Below are 19,612 nucleotides of genomic sequence, written 5' to 3'. Positions count from 1 at the left end.
TGTCTTTTGTTATGTTAATGAATGACTTTGGAAAGCTTGTAAGGTTGGGGGCTGGTTGCCAGGAAACCAAAAGAGTGATTAGAGGGTTAGAACTTTCAGTCTCACCCCTCTGACCTGAAGAGGAAAGATGGGCTGGAGGTAGAAGCACCAACGCCATGATTTAATCAGTCAATTCCCATGTAATGAAACCTCCACAAAAACCTAAAAAGATAGGGTTTGGAGAGCATCTTGGTTGGTGAACATGTGGAGGTGCTGGGTGAGTGGAGTGCTCAGAGCATGGAAACCCTGTGTCCCTTTCCCCATTACTTGCCCTGTGCATCACGTGACTGTTCTTGAATTACATCCTTTTATAAATAAACTAGTAGTCTAGTAAGTGAAATGTTTCTTAGAATTTTGTGAGTCGATCTGGCAAATTAATCGAACCTGAGAAGAGCTTCGTGGGACCCTCAGAAGCACAGGTGACAACCTGGGCTTATGACTGACTTCTGAAAGGGGTAGGGGAGAAGTCTTGTAGGACTGAGCCCTTAACTTATGGGATGTGATGTTATCTCTAGGTACATATTGTCAGAATTGAGTTGAATTATAAGACCCCCAGTTGGTGTTGGAGAATTACTTGGTGTTGGTGTGTTCTGCACATCACAGTTGGTGTCAGAATTGTAATTCATAAATCATAATTCACCTTTTTAAAGCATATAATCAGTTCTGTGCAAGCATCACCACTATTTAATTTTAGAATATTTTCATCATCCCCGAAAGAAATTAGCAGTCATTCCCCATTCCTCCTTTCCTCCCAGTGCCTGGCAACCACTAATCAGTTTTCTGTCTTTCTGGGTTTGCCTCATTTGGACATTTTATATAAAGGAGATCATACAATATGTGGCCTTTTGTGAGTGGCTTTTTTCACTTAGCATAATGTTTCCAGGTTCATCTCTGTTGTACCATTTATCAGGACTTCATTTTCTGTTACGGCTGAATGTTATTCATTTGTCTGGATATATACCACATTTTGTTAATCCATTCATCAATTAATGGATATTTGGGTTGTTTCCACATTTTGGCTATTATGAATAATGGCGCCATGAACATTTATATACAACTTTGTGTCGATGTATGTTTTAATTTAGGTATATACTTAGGAGTAGAATTGCTGGGTTACAAGGTAACTTGATGTTTAACATTTTGAGGTATTGCTAAATTGTTTTTCAGAGTGATTGCACCATTTTACATTTCCACCAACAGTATAGGAAATACGTAGCCTTTTATAACTGGGTTCTTTCATTTAGTGTGTCAAGGTTCAGCCATGTTTTAACATGTGTAAGTACTCCTTCCTTGTTGTAGCTGAATAGTATTCCTTTGTATGGATTGACCGTGTTTCTTTTATCATGAAATAAAAGCTTTCTATCCAAAAATGTTCACTGAAGCATTATTTATATTGAAGAAAAATTGAAAATTACTTAATTTTTTAGTAAAGAGGAAGGGTTGAATTAAGTACATCTCATGTACTATCTATTAGTAATTTATTTTGGAGAGGTTCAGAGGGAAGTGATTGTCAGAGTGCTAAACTAGGTACAAGGTTGTACATGTACAGCTGTTATTCAGTGTATGTAGTTTTGGGAGATAGTGATTATCAAAATTTTTTTAAATTTCTGTATTTTTCATACTTTTCACAAGCGTATATTTCTTTTATTATCAGAGTAAAAGAAACATTAGAAAAAATGACCATAGCTATAGCTGAGTATGTTAACTGATGTAAATTTATTCAGCCAAGAAAATCAATGTCATTCACTGTTAGGAATGTTACTGTTTTATGTTGAGCCAATAATTATGTTATAAATAGCATTTCAGACTACTGTTACAAGAACTTTTAATGCTTCATAATTACATCAGATTTTTAATTCATAATTGTAGTGTGGAATAACTCTAATTCTTGTGAATTTTACTTCTAAAACGGAGAGGGGAAAGATAATTATAGGTACTGCATTAAAAATTATTTTCTGTTGGAGTATAGTTGATTCACATTGTGTTTCTGCTGTGCAGCAAAGTGAATCAGTTATACACATATCCACTCTTTTTTAGATTCTTTTCCTATATTGGTCATTACAGGGTATTGAGAAGAGTTCCCTGTGCTATACAGTAGGTCCTTATTAGTTATCCATTATATATATAGTAGTGTGTATATGTCAATCCCAATCTCCCAATTTATCCCCCACCCCCCACTTTCCCCCCAGGTAATCATAAGTTTGTTTTCTACATCTGTGACTCGATTTCCATTTTGTAAATAAGTTCATTTGTACCATTTTTTAAGATTCCACATACAAGCACTATTATACGGTATTTGTCATTCTCTGACTTTAGTTCACTCATTATGACAATATCTGGGTTCATCCATGTTGCTGCAAATGACATTATTTCGTTCTTTTTATGGCTGAGTAATATTCCATTGTGTATATGTACCACATCTTCTTTGTTCCTCTGTGAAAGGGCATTTAGGTTGCTTTCATTTCCTGGATATTGTAAATAGTGCTGCAAGGAACATTGGGGTGCGTGTGTCTTTTTGAATTATGGTTTTCTCTGGGTATAAGCCCAGTAGTGGGATTGCTGGGTCGTATGGTAGTTCTATTTTTAGTTTTTTAAGGAACCTCCGTACTGTTCTCCATAGTGGCTATATCAATTTATATTCCCACCAACAGTGCAAGAGGTTTCCCTTTTCTCCACACCCTCTCCAGCATTTGTTGTTGGTAGATTTTCTGATGATGCTCATTCTAACTCGTGTGAGGTGATACCTCGTTGTAGTTTTGATTTGCATTTCTCTAATAGTGACGTTGAGCAGCTTTTCATGTGCTTCTTGGCCATCTGTAAGTCGTCTTTGGAGAAATGTCTGTATATGCCTTCTGCCCATTTTTGGATTGGGTTGTTTGTTTCTTTAATATTGAGCTGCATGAGCTGTTTATATATTTTGACGATTAATCCTTTGTAGGTTGATTCATTTGCAAATATTTTCTCCCATTCTGAGGGTTGTCTTTTCGTCTTGTTTATGGTTTCCTTTGCTGTGCAAAAGCTTTGAAGTTTCTATTGATCTGTGTTTCTGTTTTCGTGCCAGTACCATATTGTCTTGATTACTGTAGCTTTGTAGTAGAGTCTGAAGTCAGGGAGTCTGATTCCTCCAGCTCTGTTTTTTTCCCTCAAGACTGCTTTGGCTCTTCAGGGTCTTCTGTGTCTCCATACAAATTTTAAGATAATTTGTTCTAGTTCTGTAAAAAAATGACATTGGTAGTGTGATAGGGATTGCACTAAATCTGTAGATTGCTTTGGGGTAGTTTGATAGGGATTGCATTGAATCTGTAGATTGCTTTGGGTAGTACAGTCATTTTCACAGTATTGATTCTTCCAATCCAAGAACATGGTATACCTCTCCATCTGTTGGTATCATCTTTAATGTTTTTCATCAGTTTCTTATAGTTTTCTGCATACAGGTCTTTTGTTTCCCTAGATAGGTTTATTCCTAGGTATTTTATTCTTTTTGTTGCAGTGATAAATGGGAGTGTTTCCATAATTTCTCTTTCAGATATTTCATCATTACTGTATAGGAAAGCAAGAGATTTCTGTGCATTAATTTTGTATCCTGCAAATTTACCAAATGCATTGATCAGCTCTAGTAGTTTTCTGGTGGCATTTTTAGGGTTCTCTATGTATAGTATCATGTCATCTGCAAATGGTGACAGCTTTACTTCTTTTCCAATTTGTATTTCTTTTATTTTTTTTTCTTCTTCTCTGATTGCCATGGCTAGGACTTCCAAAACTATGTTGAATAATATTGGTGAGAGTGGACATCCTTCTCTTGTTCCTGTTCTTAGAGAAAATGCTCTCAGTTTTTTACCATTGAGAATGATGTTTGCTGTGGGTGTTTTTATATGGCCTTTATTATGTTGAGGTAGGTTCCCTCTATGCCCACTTTCTGGAGAGTTATGAGTTGAATTTTGTTAAAAGCTTTTTCTGCATTTATTAAGATGATCATATGGTTTTTATTCTTCAATTTGTTGATACGGTGTATCACATTGATTGATTTGCATATATAGAAGAATGCTTGAATCCCTTAGATAAATCCCACTTGATCATGGTGTATGATCCTTCTAATGTGTTGTTGGATTCTGTTTGCTAGTGTTTTGTTGAGGATTTTTGCATCTATATTCAGTAGTGATATTGGTCTGTAATTTTCTTTTTTTGTAGTATCTTTGTCTGGTTTTGGTATCAGGGTGATGGTGGCCTCACAGAATGAGTTTGGGAGTGTTCCTTCCTCTGCAATTTTTTGGATGAGTGTGAGACGGATGGGTGTTAGCTCTTCTCTAAATGTTTGAATTTACCTGTGAAGCCATCTGGTCTTGGACTTCTGTTTGTTGGAAGTTTTTTTTTTTTTTTTTGTAGTACGCGGGGTCTCACTGTTGTGGCCTCTCCTGTTGCGGAGCACAGGCTCAGCGGCCGTGGCCCACGGGCCCAGCCATTCCACGGCATGTGGTATCCTCCTGGACCAGGGCACGAATCCGTGTCGCCTGCATTGGCAGGCGGACTCTCAAACCCTGCACCAACAGGGAAGCCGATGTTGGCAGATTTTTAAGCACAGTTTTTTTTTTTTTTTTAATTTTTATTTATGTATTTATTTATTATTTTTGGCTGTGTTGGGTCTTCGTTTCTGTGTGAGGGCTTTCTCTAGTTGCGGCGAGTGGGGGCCACTCTTCATCGCGGCGCGCAGGCCTCTCACTTTCGTGGCCTCTCTTGTTGCAGAGCACAGACTCCAGACGCGCAGGCTCAGTAGTTGTGGCTCACGGGTCTAGTTGCTCCGCGGCATGTGGGATCTTCCCAGACCAGGGCTCGAACCCGTGTCCCCTGCATTGGCAGGCAGATTCTCAACCACTGCGCCACCAGGGAAGCTCTTAAGCGCAGTTTTAATTTCATTACTTACGATTGGTCTGTTCATATTTTCTGTTTCTTCCTGGTTCAGTCTTGGAAGGTGATACCTTTCTAAGAATTTGTGCATTTCTTCCAGGTTGTCCATTTTATTGGCATAGAGTTGCCTGTAGTATGTAGTAGTCTCTTAGGATGCTTTGTATTTCTGCAATGTCTGGTGTAACTTCTCCTTTTTCATTTCCAATTTTATTGATTTGAGTCCTCTCCCTCTTTTTCTTGATGAGTCTGGCTAATGTTTTATCAATTTTGTTTATCTTCTCAAAGAACCAGCTTTTAGTTTTATTGATCTTTGCTATTGTTTTCTTTGTTTCTATTTCATTTATTTCTGCTCTGATCTTTATGATTTCTTTCCTTCTGCTAATTTTGGTTTTTGTTTGTTCTTCTTTCTCTGATTCCTTTAGGTATAAGGTTAGATTGTTTGAGATTCTTCTTGTTTCTTGAGGTAGGCTTGCTATAAACTTCCCTCTTAGAACTGCTTTTGCTGAATTCCATAGGTTTTGGATCTTCTTGTTGTCTTTGTCATTTGTCTCTAGGTATTTTTTGATTTCCTTTTTGATTTCTTCAGTCGTCTCTTGGTTATTTAGTAATGTATTGTTTAGCCTCCATGTGTGTGTTTTTTACGTTTTTTTCCCCTGCAGTTCATTTCTAATCTCATAGTGTTGTGGTCAGAAAAAATGCTTGATATGATTTTAATTTTCTTAAATTTACTGCGGCTTGATTTGTCACCCAAGATACGGTCTATCCTGGAGAATGTTCCGTTTGCACTTGAGAAGAAAGTGTAATCTGATGTTTTTGGATGGAACGTCCTATAAATATCAACTAAATCTGTCTGGTCTGTTGTGTCATTTTAAGCTTTTGTTTCCTTATTTATTTTCATTTTGGAGGATCTGTCCATTGGTGTAAGTGAGGTGTTAAAGTCCCCCACTATTATTGTGTTACTGTCGATTTTCTCTTTTATAGCTGTTAGCAGTTGCCTTATGTATTTAGGTGCTCCTGTGTTGGGTGCATATATATTTATAATTGTTATATCTTCTTCTTGGATTGATCCCTTGCTCATTATGTAGTGTCCTCCCTTGTCTCTTTTAACATTCTTTATTTTAAAGTCTATTTTATCTGATATGAGTATAGCTACTCCAGCTTTCTTTTGATTTTCATTTGCACGGAATATATTTTTCCATCCACTCACTTTCAGTGTGTATGTGTCCCTAGGTGTGAAGTGGGTTTCTTGTAGATAGCATATATATGGGTCTTGTTTTTGTATCTATTCAGCGAGCCTGTGTCTTTTGGTTGGAGCACTTAATCCATTCACAGTTAAGGTAATTATTGATATGTGTGTTCCTATTACCGTTTTCTTAATTGTTACGGGTTTGTTTTTGTTGGTCCTTTTCTTCTCTTGTGTTTCCCATTTGGAGAAGTTCTTTTAGCATTTGTTGTAGAGCTGGTTTGGTGGTGCTGTATTCTCTTAGCTTTTGCTTGTCTGTAAAGCTTTTGATTTCTCCATCGAATCTGAATGAGATCCTTGCAGGGTAGAGTAATCTTGGTTGTAGGTTCTTCCCTTTCATCACTTTAAATATATCGGGCCACTCCCTTCTGGCTTGTAGAGATTCTGCTGAGAAATCATCTATTAACCTTATGGGAGTTCCCTTGTATGTTATTTGTCATTTTTCCCTTGTTGCTTTCAATAATTTTTCTTTCTGTTTATTTTTGTCAGTTTGATTACCTTGTGTCTCGACGTGTTTCTCCTTGGGTTTCTCCTGCCTGGGACTCTGCACTTCCTGGACTTTGGTGGCTATTTCCTTTCCCATGTTAGGTAAGTTTTGACTGCAGTCTATTCAAATATTTTCTCAGGTCCTTTTTCTCTCTCTTCTCCTTCTTGGACCCCTGTAATATGAATGTTGTTGCATTTAACGTTGTCCCAGAGGTCTGTTAGCCTGTCTTCATTTCTTTTCATTCTTTTTTCTTTACTCTGTTCCGCGGCAGTGAATTCCATCATTCTGTCTTCCAGGTCACTTATCCACTCTTCTGCCTGAGTTATTGTGCTGTTGATTCCTTCTAGTGTAGTTTTCATTTCAGTTATTGTTCATCTCTGTGTTTTTTTTTTTATAAATTTATTTATTTATTTTTGGCTGTGTTGGGTCTTTGTTGCTGAGTGCGAGCTTTCTCTAGTTGTGGCGAGTGGGGGCTATTCTACGTTGTGGTGCATGGGCTCCTCATTGCGGTGGCTTCTCTTTGTCGTGGAGTACGGGCTCTAGGCACGCAGACTTCAGTAGTTGTGTCATGAGGGCTCAATCATTGTGGCTCATGGGCTCTAGACCTCAGGCTCAGTAGTTGTGGTACACGGGCTTAGTTGCTCTGCAGCATGTGGGATCTTCCCAGACTAGGGCTTCAACCCGTGTCCCCCGAGTTGGCAGGCGGGTTCTTAAGCACTGCCCCACCAGGGAAGTCCCCATCTCCGTTTGTTTGTTCTTTTATTCTTCTGGATCTTTGTTAAACGTTTCTTGCATCTTCTTGATCTTTACATCCATTCTTTTTCCGAGGTCCTGGATCATCTTCACTATCATTATTCTGAATTCTTTTTCTGGAAGGTTGCCTGTCTCCACTTCATTTAGTTGTTTTTCTGGGGTTTTATCTTGTTTCTTCATCTGGTACATAGTTCTCTGCCTTTTCATCTTGTCTGTCTGTGAATGTGGTTTTTGTTCCACAGGCTGCAGGGTTGTAGTTCTTCTTCTGCTGTCCGTTCTCTATTTTTAGTTTTTTAAGGAACCTCCATACTGTTCTGCATAGTGGCTATACTAATTTACATTCCCACCAGCAGTGTAGGAGGGTTCCCTTTTCTCCATACCCTCTCCAGCACTTGTTTGTAGATATTTTGATGAGGGCCATTCTGACCCATGTGAGATGGTACCTCATTGTAGTTTTAATTTGCATTACTTTAATAATTAGTGATGTTAAGCATCTTTTCATGTACTTTTTGGCCATCTGTGTGTTTTCTTTGGAGGAATGTCTATTTAGATCTTCTGCCGTTTTTTTTGTGTGTTTGTTTATTTTCAAAGCTTTCCCTGCATCCCATCCTTCTTCTTTTTTTAAAAATATTTTTTGGAGTATAATTGCTTTACAATGTTGTGTTAGTTTCTGTTGTACAGCACAATGAATCAGTATAAGTATACATATATCCCCATATCCTCTCTGTTTTTTTTTTAGAAATTTATTTATTTATTTACTTATGGCTGTTTCTTTTCAAAGCTTTCCCTGCATCCCATCCTTCTTCTTTTTTTAAAAATATTTTTTGGAGTATAATTGCTTTACAATGTTGTGTTAGTTTCTGTTGTACAGCACAATGAATCAGTATAAGTATACATATATCCCCATATCCTCTCTGTTTTTTTTAAGAAATTTATTTATTTATTTACTTATGGCTGTTTTGGGTCTTTGTTGCTGTGCGCGGGCTTTCTCTGGTTGCAGTGAGCAGGGGCCTCTCTTCGCTGCGGTGTGCGGGCTTTTCGTTGCGGTGGCTTCTCTTGTTGTGGAGCACGGGCTCTAGGTGCACGGGCTTCAGTGGTTATGGCATGCGGGCTTAGTAGTTGCAGCTCACGGGCTCTAGAGCACAGGCTCAGTAGTTGTGGCGCATGGGCTTAGTTGCTCCGTGGCATGTGGGATCTTCCTGGACCAGGGCTTGAACCCATGTCCCCTGCATTGGCAGGTGGATTCTTAACCACTGCGCCACCAGGGAAGTCGCCCCCTCCCTCTTGAGCCTTCCTCCCATCCTCCTTATCCCACCCCTCTAGGTGGTCACAAAGCACTGAGTTGATCTCTCTGTGCTATGCAGCAACTTCCCACTAGCCATCCATTTTACATCTGGTAGTTATGTATGTGAATGCTACTCTCTCAGTTCGTCCCAACTTCCCTTTCCCCCACTGTTTTCTCAAGTCTGTGGTCTACATCTGCATCTTTATTCCTGCCTTCCCATTAGGTATATCAGTACTGTTTTTTTAGTTTCCATATATTTGTGTTATTGTACGGTATTTGTTTTTCTGTTTCTGACTCACTTCACTCTGTATGACAGACTCTAGGTCCATCCACCTCACTGCAAATAACTCAATTTTGTTGCTTTTTATGGTTGAGTAATATTCCGTTATATGTATGTGCTACATCTTTATGCAGTTATCTATGGACATTTCTGCACGTTTTTTCATTGGGTTGTTTGTTTTTTTCATATTGAGCTGCATGAGCTTTTTGTATCTTTTGGAGATTAATCCCTTATCGGTTACTTCATTTGCAAATATTTTCTCCCATTCTGTGGGTTGTCTTTTTGTTTTGTTTATGGTTTCCTTTGCTGTGTAAAAGCTTTTAAGTTTAATTAGGTCCCATTTGTTTGTTTTTATTTTCATTACTCTAGGAGACAGATCAAAAAAGAGCTTGCTGTGGTTTATGTCAGGGAGTATTCTGCATGTGTTTTTCTCTTAACTGGTTCATATTATCTGGCCTTACATTTAGGTCTTTAATCCACTTCAAGTTTATTTTTTTATTTTTTGCGGTACACGGGCCTCTCACTGTTGTGGCCTCTCCCGTTGCGGAGCACAGGCTCCAGACGCACAGGCTCAGCAGCCATGGCTCACGGGCCTAGCTGCTCCGTGGCACGTGGGATCTTCCCGAACTGGGGCACGAACCTGTGTCCCCTGCATCGGCAGGCGGACTCTCAACCACTGTGCCACCAGGGAAGCCTGGAGTTTATTTTTGTGTACGGTATTAGGGAGTGTTGTAATTTCATTCTTTTACATGTAGCTGTCCAGTTTTCCCAGTACCACTTATTGAAGAGACTGTCTTTTCTCCATTGTATATTCTTGCCTCCTTTGTCATAGATTAGGTGACCATAGGTGCTTGGGTTTATTTCTGGAGTTTCTGTCCTGTTCTATTGATCTATATTTTTGTCTTTGTATTGGTACCATACTGTTTTGATTTGCGTAGCTTTGTAGTATAGTCTGATGTCAGGGAGCCTGATTCGTCCAGCGCTGTTTTTCTTTTTCAAGATTGCTTTGGCTATTTGGGGCCTTTTGTGTTTCCATACAAATTGTAAAAATTTTTGTTCCAATTCTGTGACGAAATTAGGCAGTTCGTATTTTGAACTTGAAATACTGTGTCAGAGTTCATTGCAAAAAATAAACACTGCTTGCCAAAAATCCTGACCCTGTGGGTTCTGCTTATTCACGTTAAAGGAAAATGTTGCTATAGAACTTGTTAGTTCTCATTGTCAACCAGCTAGATTCGGTATGTTTTCTTGTCAGAAATGATCTTTCTTCTTTTTCAGGTTTTTCTTTTTCTTTTTTGTGGCTGCGTTGGGTCTTTGTTGCTGTGCGTGGGCTTTCTCTAGCTGTGGCGGTGGGGGAGGGGCTACTCTTTTTGTGGTGTGTGGGCTTCTCGTGACTTCTCTTGTTGCAGAGCATAGGCTTTAGTAGTTTTGGTGCACGGGCTCAGTAGTTGTGGTGCACAAATGTAGTTGCTCTGAGGCATGTGGGATCTTCCCAGACTAGGGATCAAACCCACGTCCCCTGCATTGGTAGGCGGATTCTTAATCACCGCACCACCAGGGAAGTCCCTTCTTTTTCAATTCTAAAATGACAACATCTGCATTGAACAACCACTGGACTAACTACTTTCACTTCTGAATTCAAACATTAATTGGTTCATTAGGTAAGGAGTCTTGCCATGAGTTAGTTTCAGTATTTCGTGCTTTGCTTACATGAGACTCCTCCTCATCCTCCCAGTTATCCCTTTGGTGCACTGGAGATTTCTTGAAGCAAAGTACCTTACTAAGCTTTGAGATGAGTTAGAAGTATGACTTTCTTCTATAATAACATATAAGAGCTATTGTGAAAGGGAAGGTAGAAAAAGAAAATGAATGATGCCCATCAGTTTTAGAAAAGAGTACAGGAGGAAGTTGAAGATCTGGAATTTGATTTCCTGAAACTGTCCAGACCCAAGTACCTCCTGCAAAATATCAAACCTTACACTGGTTTGAAGACCCTTGAGTTAGGGGAACAGCATATCTTCTGCTTTAATTGGTATTGTGCATTTATCCTTCTAAGTAAATTATCTCATTTACTTTTAAATTTTGCCTTGAAAGCTTTGTTTGACAAATTTATAACTGACCTTTATGATGAAATAGAGTGGTTTTTACAGGAGTCCATGAACCAATGAACATAGTAATCAGAACCTCATGGAAGTGATTATTAAAATAGAAGAATTAGAAAAAAAGGAAATGATCTTTACCTCACACTTGACACCAAGATAAATATTTGGTTTTCCAGAGTTGAGTATAAAAGAGAAAACCTTAAACATATTAGAAGGAAACATGGATCAATATAAAGACTCTTGGGTGTGGGGAAAGCCTTCATAAGCAGTCCAACACAATTATTTTTTCATTTATAAAGTCTCCAAGGCTTTCCTCGTGGCACAGTGGTTAAGAATCTGCCTGCCAGTGTAGGGGACACGGGTTCAAGCTCTGGTCCAGGAAGATCCGACATGCCGCGGAGCAACTAAGCCCGTGCGCCACAACTACTGAAGCCTGCTTGCCTAAAGCCCGTGCTCTGCAACAAGACAAGCCAACCGCAATGGGAAGCCCGCGCACCGCAGCAAAGAGTAGTCCCTGCTCACCGCAACTAGAGAAAGCCCACGCACAGCAATGAAGACCCAACACAGCCAAAAAAAAAAAAAGTCTCCAAATTATTGTTATATACCTGTGTTTTTAAAAAATGTGTGAAGTATTATCTTTTTCAGTAATCCAATTTTGAAATGCATGTAAGATTAAGATTGTCATTTACATCTAAGTTATCTTGCAGTTTCTTTTTTTAACAGAATTTAACGTTTTTTAAGATTATTTTTTTGTGTATCTGTGTATCTATCTATCTATCTACCTATGCCGGGTCTTATTTGTGGCACGCAGGATCTTCGTTGCTGTGTGTGGGATCTTTAGTTGCGGCATGTTTTAGTTGTGGCATGTTTTAGTTATGGCACGCAAACCCTTAGTTGGGACATGTGGGATCTAGTTCCCTGACCAGGGATTGAACCTGGGTGCCCTGCATTGGGAGTGCAGAGTCTTAACCACTGGACCACCAGGGAAGTCCCATCTTGCAGTTTCATCTTTTCCCTTCTGCTCTTAAGCACAAAGAACCCTACCAAGTGCTCTTGTAATAAACATGACCTAGTACCCATGAACCTTCCTAATGATTCCTTTGCTAAGTTTAGGGGTTATTTGGGTTTTGGTCGCAGACATGGTTGGTTGTACTTGTGCAGAAATGGGTAGGATTAAAGTTGTTAGGAAATCAGTCTGCCATGTTCTCTTGGGACAAACTATTGACTACCAAGCTTCTTTAAAATGGAGATCTTCATACTGAATAATAATAATATGTATACTTAAAAATTTGAATGTTGAATAGTTGAACACATAGAGATTTTTATAGTACAAGTTGCAGACTTGTCAGATTTTTTATTTTTAAGTATTTACTTATTTTTTGGGCTGTATTGGGTCTCAGTTGCGGCACGCAGCATCTTTCGTTGCTGTATGCGGGCTCCTTGTTGTGGCACGCGGGCTTCTCTTTAGTTGTGGTGTGGGCTCCAGAGCATGTGGGCTCTGTAGTTGCGGTACGTGGACTCCAGAGTACGTGGACTCTGTAGTTGCGGCATGCGGGCTTAGTTGCCCTGCGGTACGTGGAATCCCAGTTCCCCAGCCAGGGATTGAACCCACGTCTCCCACATCGGAAGGCAGATCCTTAACCACTGGACCACCAGGTTTTTTTTTTTTTTTGCGTTACGCGGGCCTCTCACTGCTGTGGCCTCCCCCGTCGCGGAGCACAGGCTCCGGACGCGCAGGCTCAGCAGCCATGGCCCACGGGCCCAGCCACTCCGCGGCACGCGGGATCCTCCCGGACCGGGGCACGAACCCGCGTCCCCTGCATCGGCAGGCGGACTCCCAACCACCGCGCCACCAGGGAAGCCCTTGTCAGATTTTAATAATCTAAAAATGAGTAAGAATCTATTTTCCTTTTGTTCTTATTTTTCTTTAAAGTATTCCCACCTGCCCATCCCCAATGAACAGTTTCTCAGTGACTGTTTTACTTTTAGACTGTTTTACTTTTAGGCCCTAGTGTGCCAGGGCCCAATTGAAATGCAGATTGACTTCTCTGCAAGAGAATGACACAGTTTACCACATCTTAATTCCTTATGAAGGTAGTTGGGACAAATGAAACATGTACTTTCTCAAGATAAGTTGAAATTTCAGCCCCCTCTGTATTTATCAGAAATAATACCATACTGAGTCACTCTCTCTTGACTGAAAAAGCACCGCTGGTAGGAGAAATTGCATGTTAATGACGTTGTTAGTGTAGGAGGGCCACTACATATAAGGAAGCAGAGACTCAGTTAAGTACCTGCTCTTTGGGTTAATATTCTGAAGGACCAGGAAACATTATCCTTGGTCAAATAGGCTAAATTAAATTGAGACACTGGAGGGTTCACAGGGTATATCAAATCTGAATCAAACTAAAATGTAACAGTCTCATTTGACACAATATAGAAAATTAATACAAAATAAAAAGGACAAATTACTGATCAGTTTGAGAACTATGGCTTATGTTGCCTTGAAGGGAAGATGTATTGTACTTCTTAGTTATGTATATTTTTCTTTTGTGGGATTAAATAAAGGCATTGAGTTATTCAATAAATACTTAACTGCTCTCACTATGTGCCAGGCTCTCAGGTATTAGGCGTTTGGCTGCAAATGAAAACAAAAATCCGTCTCTTCATAAAACCCTATGTTCTTACTGGTGAAGAAAAATAATAAGTGAGTAATGTATATACAGAATGCCAAAAAAATTTAAAGCACTGTGAGGAAAAATAAAGCATGGGAGCAAGATGGGGACTGCCAGGCTAGGGAACAGGGGATTGCAGTTTTAAATAGGATGGCAAAGAAAGGACTCAATGAAAAGACAATAAAAAGCCATTACAGCATCATTTGTGATAAAGATAAATACTGGCAGCAACCCAGATATCCATCTCTATGAGATTGGTTGAATATATTATGCATCTATATAGTGAAATGCTGTACAACAATATGTCTTACATATACAGAATGATCTCCAAAAATTAGTGAAGTGATAGAAACGAGGTGCAGAATGATACACAGAATATGTTACCATTGATGTCTATCACATACATGATATATTTTCCTAAATGCATGGAATCTCAGTGGAAAGATATATAAAAAAACTGTTAATAATGGTTGTCTTTGGAGTGAAGGGTGATTTGTGGACTGGGAGTGAGGATGAAACTTTATATCTCATTTTAGTATGTGTTACGACGTAGTCAGAATAAGTAAGTAAGATGTAAAATAAGAACATGGAAAATTGTCAAATTAGAAAATGATGGAAAAGCACATACATTTATAAAACCTAGTGGCCTAGATAGCCGGCTAGCCTAGGTAGTGAATAAATGGGATAGTTAATAGAAACATGGATTTACTTCTGATGAGCTGGAGACCTTGTTGACAGTGACTGTTCCAGAGCAAGGCCAAAATCCTGTTTTGTTTGCGTAGTGGGTTGTAGTGATCATGACTGTAACATTTAGATTTGTCTGACTTTTTTCACTCTTCTAATCAAATAGAAGCTGTATTCATTTCGTAGGGCTTCTACAATGAAGTACCACAGAAACTTGCCTCATAGTTCTGGAGGTTAGAAGTCCAAAATCAGGGTGTCATCAGGGCCATGTTCCTCCTGAAACCTGTAGCAGAATCCTTCCTTGCCTCTCCCTAGGTTCTGGTGGTTTGCTGGCAATCCTCGGCATTCCTAGGCTTGCAGGTGCATAATCCAGTCTCTGATTTGTCATCATGTGGTTTTCTCTGTTTGTCTCGCTGTCTTCTTCACAATGCCAGCTTCTCATGACACTGATCATATTGGATTTAGAGGCCCACCCTACTCCAGTATGACCTCATTTTAACTAATGTCTGCAACAACCCTATTTCCAAATAAGGTCACATTCAGATTCCTGGGGGGTTAGGACTTCAACATCTTTTTTTGAGGGGTGGGAGAGAATGGGACACAGTTCAACCCATAACAGGCTTTCCAGTTTAAATTGCTTCCCTATTACAGCCTTTCATATATGTAGAAGTGTTTTGGAAAGTTGTATAGAAAGATACAAGTTTAGTTTATTTTTAAAAACTCTTACTATATAGGAAGAAAAAACCATCCCATCTCCCTGAATAAAATCATACTGAAGAGTGCAACATATTTATTAAAGCTGATGTTTTAGTGAAAATAATTTTTTTCTCTCTAAATATTGTAAAATGAGAGTATGGGTGTTGTAAGTAGAAATGAGTTAAACATGATAGTGAGTTACTAATTTAGACATTTTATGTGCTTTTTAAAAAATAAGAATACCTTATATTCTCTTTCTGCATTTTTATTCTCACTCCTGAGAAAATAGCTTCCTTTCCAGATCAGTTTAACCTCAAAGCACAGCAGAGAGGACAAAGTCTTTTATTTTTCACCCTATTCTTCTCAGTAGTTTTTCTTCTTGTACTCATAGCCATTACAATTCTGTGAAACATTAGGAAACTTAAATCTTTAAAATTCTCCCTTGCCTTTCCCTTTTCCTCATGTATAAATCAGAAACCAAATATTGGTTAGTCTTCAAAGTTGTTTTAAAAGTTATTATATCCTAAACTTTTTCGTTGTAGCGCGCAGGCTTCTCTTTAGTTGTGGCATGTGGGTTTTCTCTTCTCTAGTTGTGGTGCACAGGCTCCAGGGCACGTGGACTCTGTAGTTGAGGCATGTGGGCTCTGTAGTTGGTGGCACTTGAGCTCTCTAGTTGAGGTGCGCGAGCTCAGTAGTTGTGGCATGTGGGCTTAGTTGCCCTGTGGCATGTGGGATCTTAGTTCCCTGACCAGGGATTGAACCCACATCCCCTGCATTGTAAGGCGGATTCTTTACCACTGGACCATCAGGGAAGTCCCTGTATATGTATTTTAAAATGTCCTCTGACTTGCTGAGAAAATTACTCTCATAATGTTATATCACATTTTAAACCCCATTCCCCTTCTGATGTCCACACTCCTGGTGGCTTACTCTGTGCCAGACCATGTTTCAAGCATTTTACATGTATTAACCTAATTTAAACGTCAAAATAGCCTTATGAATTATACCCATTTTACAGTTTAGGAAAGTGAAGCATGGTGAATAAGTTGCCTAAAGTCAACACATCTAACAAGTGGCAGAGCCAGTATTCAAACTTTGATGGTTTGATTCCAGGGCCTATTTTCTTTCTTGCTTGCTTGCTTGCTTCCTTCCTTCACTTAACCTAAGTGAATGGTCATATGCATTTGTTTACAGTGTACTTACGGAGGAAATAAATGGCAGTGATTTATTGCAGTGCTAATAGGCATTATAGTGATAGTTACGAGATTTGGGGCAAATTTCTTTACCTTTCTGAGTCTGTAAAATGAGGACATTGAACTAGATTTCCTACAGATCTTTTTCCCTGTTAGATGTATATTTCTTTGGGAAGAAAAAGGAATTGGCATTTGACATTAAATGAGCAAGGAAATGGGACATGTATTTAGCACATTTTTCTTTCAAAATCAGAGTAATTTTATAGGGTCAAGGAATGATGATGTAAGCCACTATCCATTGTGGAAAAGTGGAAAGTAAACGAAAATGTTACTGTAAGACTTAGGACTTTAGCTTCTTGTAGTTTGATCAGCTTAAACTGCAGACTTTCAAATTGCAGTGGATTTGGGCATTTAAGAATAGATTTTATTTTTAAGTTCATAAGATGATCTGAGGATTGGAAGAAATCATAACCTTGAACTAAAGCAGCTGTCTGTGGGACTTTTTTTTTTAAGCGTTTAAAACTTAATTTAATTTATTTTATTGTCTTTGGGAATTTTGAATCACTGTCTTAATATCCCAGCCTCTGATGATAGGTATCCTAGGGCAGGACATTCCACCTTTAGGCAGCAGTGCCTCAGATAGAACATATATCCCCTACTCATTCACTCTAGTTCTGCCATTTGGGATGATGCAGAACTAATATGATTTTTCTCTGTGACAGCTGTTAAAGGTATTGAAAGGTAGCACTGTTAACTCATTTCTTTGAAGATTCAGCCTTTTTTCCATAGCAATACAGTGGAACTGAGACTGGTTAACTTGGAGAATAGAAATCTCTGGGTGGAGATGGGAGTATGCAGTTTTGATGCTGTCTGAAATTTAATGGTTAAGTTCAGCTCAGGAAGTAATGCAGTTTGCTCTGTCTCTTCAGTATAAATAACGGGTGAATGGGGTTAGAGGTGGCATTTAATATGGCACAAAAGCACCAAGCCATGCCAGCATTTAACAAGTAAATTGAATCTGATTTCATGACTTCATTAATTCTAAGCAGAATCTGAAGTACATTTTAGTAGTGATACCCAGATGAATGCCAATATATCAAATGATACATTACAATGTCTTTTGGGTTGACAGTGAAATGGCTTGATATTTTTTAATGTAATTGCTACCAATGTGATGAAAGACTGACATGCTTTGTGGACTACAATTGAATGAATAACGTTGAAATTTACCACTTTTCCTTTTTGCCCATGCCATATTATACTAGGTTAGTTAGAGTGCTATTTTTGATGCATGTTTTCTTTATGATCAGTAATTATGTTTTTGATCTTTAGCATTGAGATACTATACTTTTTAAAAAAAATTTAGTGAAGTATAGTTGATTTATAATGTGTTAATTTCTGCTGTACAGCAGTGATTTAGTTACACACATATCTATTCTTTTTCATATTCTTTTCCATTATGGTTTATCACAGGATATTGACTACAGTTCCCTGTTCTGTACAGTAGGACCTTGTTGTTTATCCATCCTATGTATAATAGTTTGCATCTGCTAATCCCAAACTCCCAGTATTTCCCTCTGCCACCCTCCCGCCCCCTTGGCAACCACAAGTCTGTCCTCTGTATCTGCGAGTCTCTTTCTTTTTTGTAGATATGTTCATTTGTGTCATATTTTAGATTCCACATATAAGTGATATCATGGTATTTGTCTTTCTCGTTCTGACTTAACTTTGTTTAGTGTGGTAATCTCTGGGTCCATCCATGTTGCTACAAATGGCATTATTTCATTCTTTTTTATGGCTAATATCCCATTATGTATATACATACACATACACCACATCTTCTTTATCCATTCATCTGTTGATGGACATTTAGGTTGTTTCCATGTCTTGACTATTGTAAATATGCTATGAACATAGGGGTGCATGTATCTTTTCACATTATAGTTTTGTCTGGGTATATGCCCAGGAATGGGATTGCTGGGTCATGTGGCAGCTCTATTTTTAGTTTTTTGAGGCACCTTCATACTGTTTTCCATAGTGGCTGCACCAATTTACATTCCCACCAACAGTGTAGGAGGGTTCCCTTTTCTCCAAACGCTTTCCAGCATTTGTTATTTGTAGACTTTTTAATGATGGCCATTCTGACCTGTGTGAGGTGGTACCTCATTGTAGTTTTGATTTGCATTTCTCTAATAATTAGTGATGTTGAATATCTTCTCATGTGCTTTTTGCCCATCTGTATGTCTTCTTTGGAGAAATGTCTATTTAGGTCTTCTACCCATTTTTCGATTGGGTTGTTTCTTTGTTATTGAGTTGTATGAGCTGTTGGTATATTTTGGAAATTCAGCCCTTATTACTCACATCATTTGCAAATATTTTCTCCCAGTCTGCAGGTTGTCTTTTTGTTTTGTTTATGGTTTCCTTTGCTGTGCAAAAGCTTATAAAGCTTGATTAGGTCCCATTTGTTTACTTTTGCTTTTATTTCTTGCCTTGGGAGCCTGACCTAAGAAAACCTTGGTATGATTTATGTCAGAATGTTTTGCCTGTGTTCTCTTCTAGGTGTGTTTTTGGTGTTTTGTCTTATATTTAAGACTTTAAGCCATTTTGAGTTTATTTTTGTTTACAGTGTGAGGATGTGTTCTAACTTAATTGATTTACATGCATGAGATATACTTTTGAAAGAGTTATTTTCTGAAGAGAGAAAGATTGTGGCCATAGTTTTCTTCCTTTTTTTAAAAGAATTTAAATTTTATACTAGAGAATAGCTGATTAACAATGTTATGTTAGTTTTAAGTGTACATGTGGCCATGATTTTCAAAACTTGATGCATTAAAGGGGTTCTGCTTTTCATATTAATCAGTCTTGCTACCAATTATTAATATGCAGTGAATTACTTTGTTTTAAACTTAAAATTAACTGCACATATTGAAAGTGTGTAGGTTGATAAATAGTGACATATATATGCCTGTGATACTATCACCACATTAAATGTAATGAAAATATCTGTCACCCCCAGACGTTGCTTTTCAGCCATTTATAAGCTCTTTCTTTTCTCTTGGCCACTTACCCCTGTTCCCAGGCAATCAACTGAACTGCTTTCTATCGCTCAATATTCTAGAATTTAAGTAAATGGATTCTACAGTGTATACTCTTCATCTGGCTTCTCAGCATAATGATTTTGAGATTCATCCTATAATATTATTATTTAAAAAAAAATGTGTATTTATTTTTGCTGTCCCGGGTCTTGGTTGTGGCATGCGGGCTTATAGTTGC

At 38.5% G+C, this 19,612-nt stretch overlaps 1 protein-coding gene and 1 non-coding gene across 8 annotated transcripts in view; one reads left to right on the top strand and one right to left on the bottom strand.

Moving 5' to 3' along the window:
• The window catches only part of CDC42SE2 (CDC42 small effector 2), a 112,663-nt gene that overhangs the window by 15,178 nt on the left and 77,873 nt on the right, over positions 1 to 19,612 (top strand). Inside the window, exon 1 of one of the 7 annotated variants that reach the window (XM_024741921.1) lies at positions 6,731 to 6,772. The exons of 5 other annotated variants lie outside the window; for them this stretch is intronic. The gene's annotated coding sequence lies outside the window, so the exon portion shown is untranslated. Of the gene's footprint in view, positions 1 to 6,730; positions 6,773 to 19,612 lie in introns of those variants that run through there. One more of the 7 variants, XM_024741947.1, reaches the window with a different exon arrangement.
• On the bottom strand, positions 12,006 to 12,078 carry TRNAG-CCC (transfer RNA glycine (anticodon CCC)). The gene has a single exon. It is a non-coding gene; the product is annotated as a tRNA-Gly (tRNA).

Source organism: Neophocaena asiaeorientalis, unplaced genomic scaffold (genome assembly GCF_003031525.2).
Source record: "Neophocaena asiaeorientalis asiaeorientalis breed wild unplaced genomic scaffold, Neophocaena_asiaeorientalis_V1.1 scaffold387, whole genome shotgun sequence".
Lineage (NCBI taxonomy): Eukaryota > Metazoa > Chordata > Mammalia > Artiodactyla > Phocoenidae > Neophocaena > Neophocaena asiaeorientalis.
Note: the sequence above shows the minus strand (reverse complement) of the source record. Positions and strands in the feature narration are given on the sequence as shown.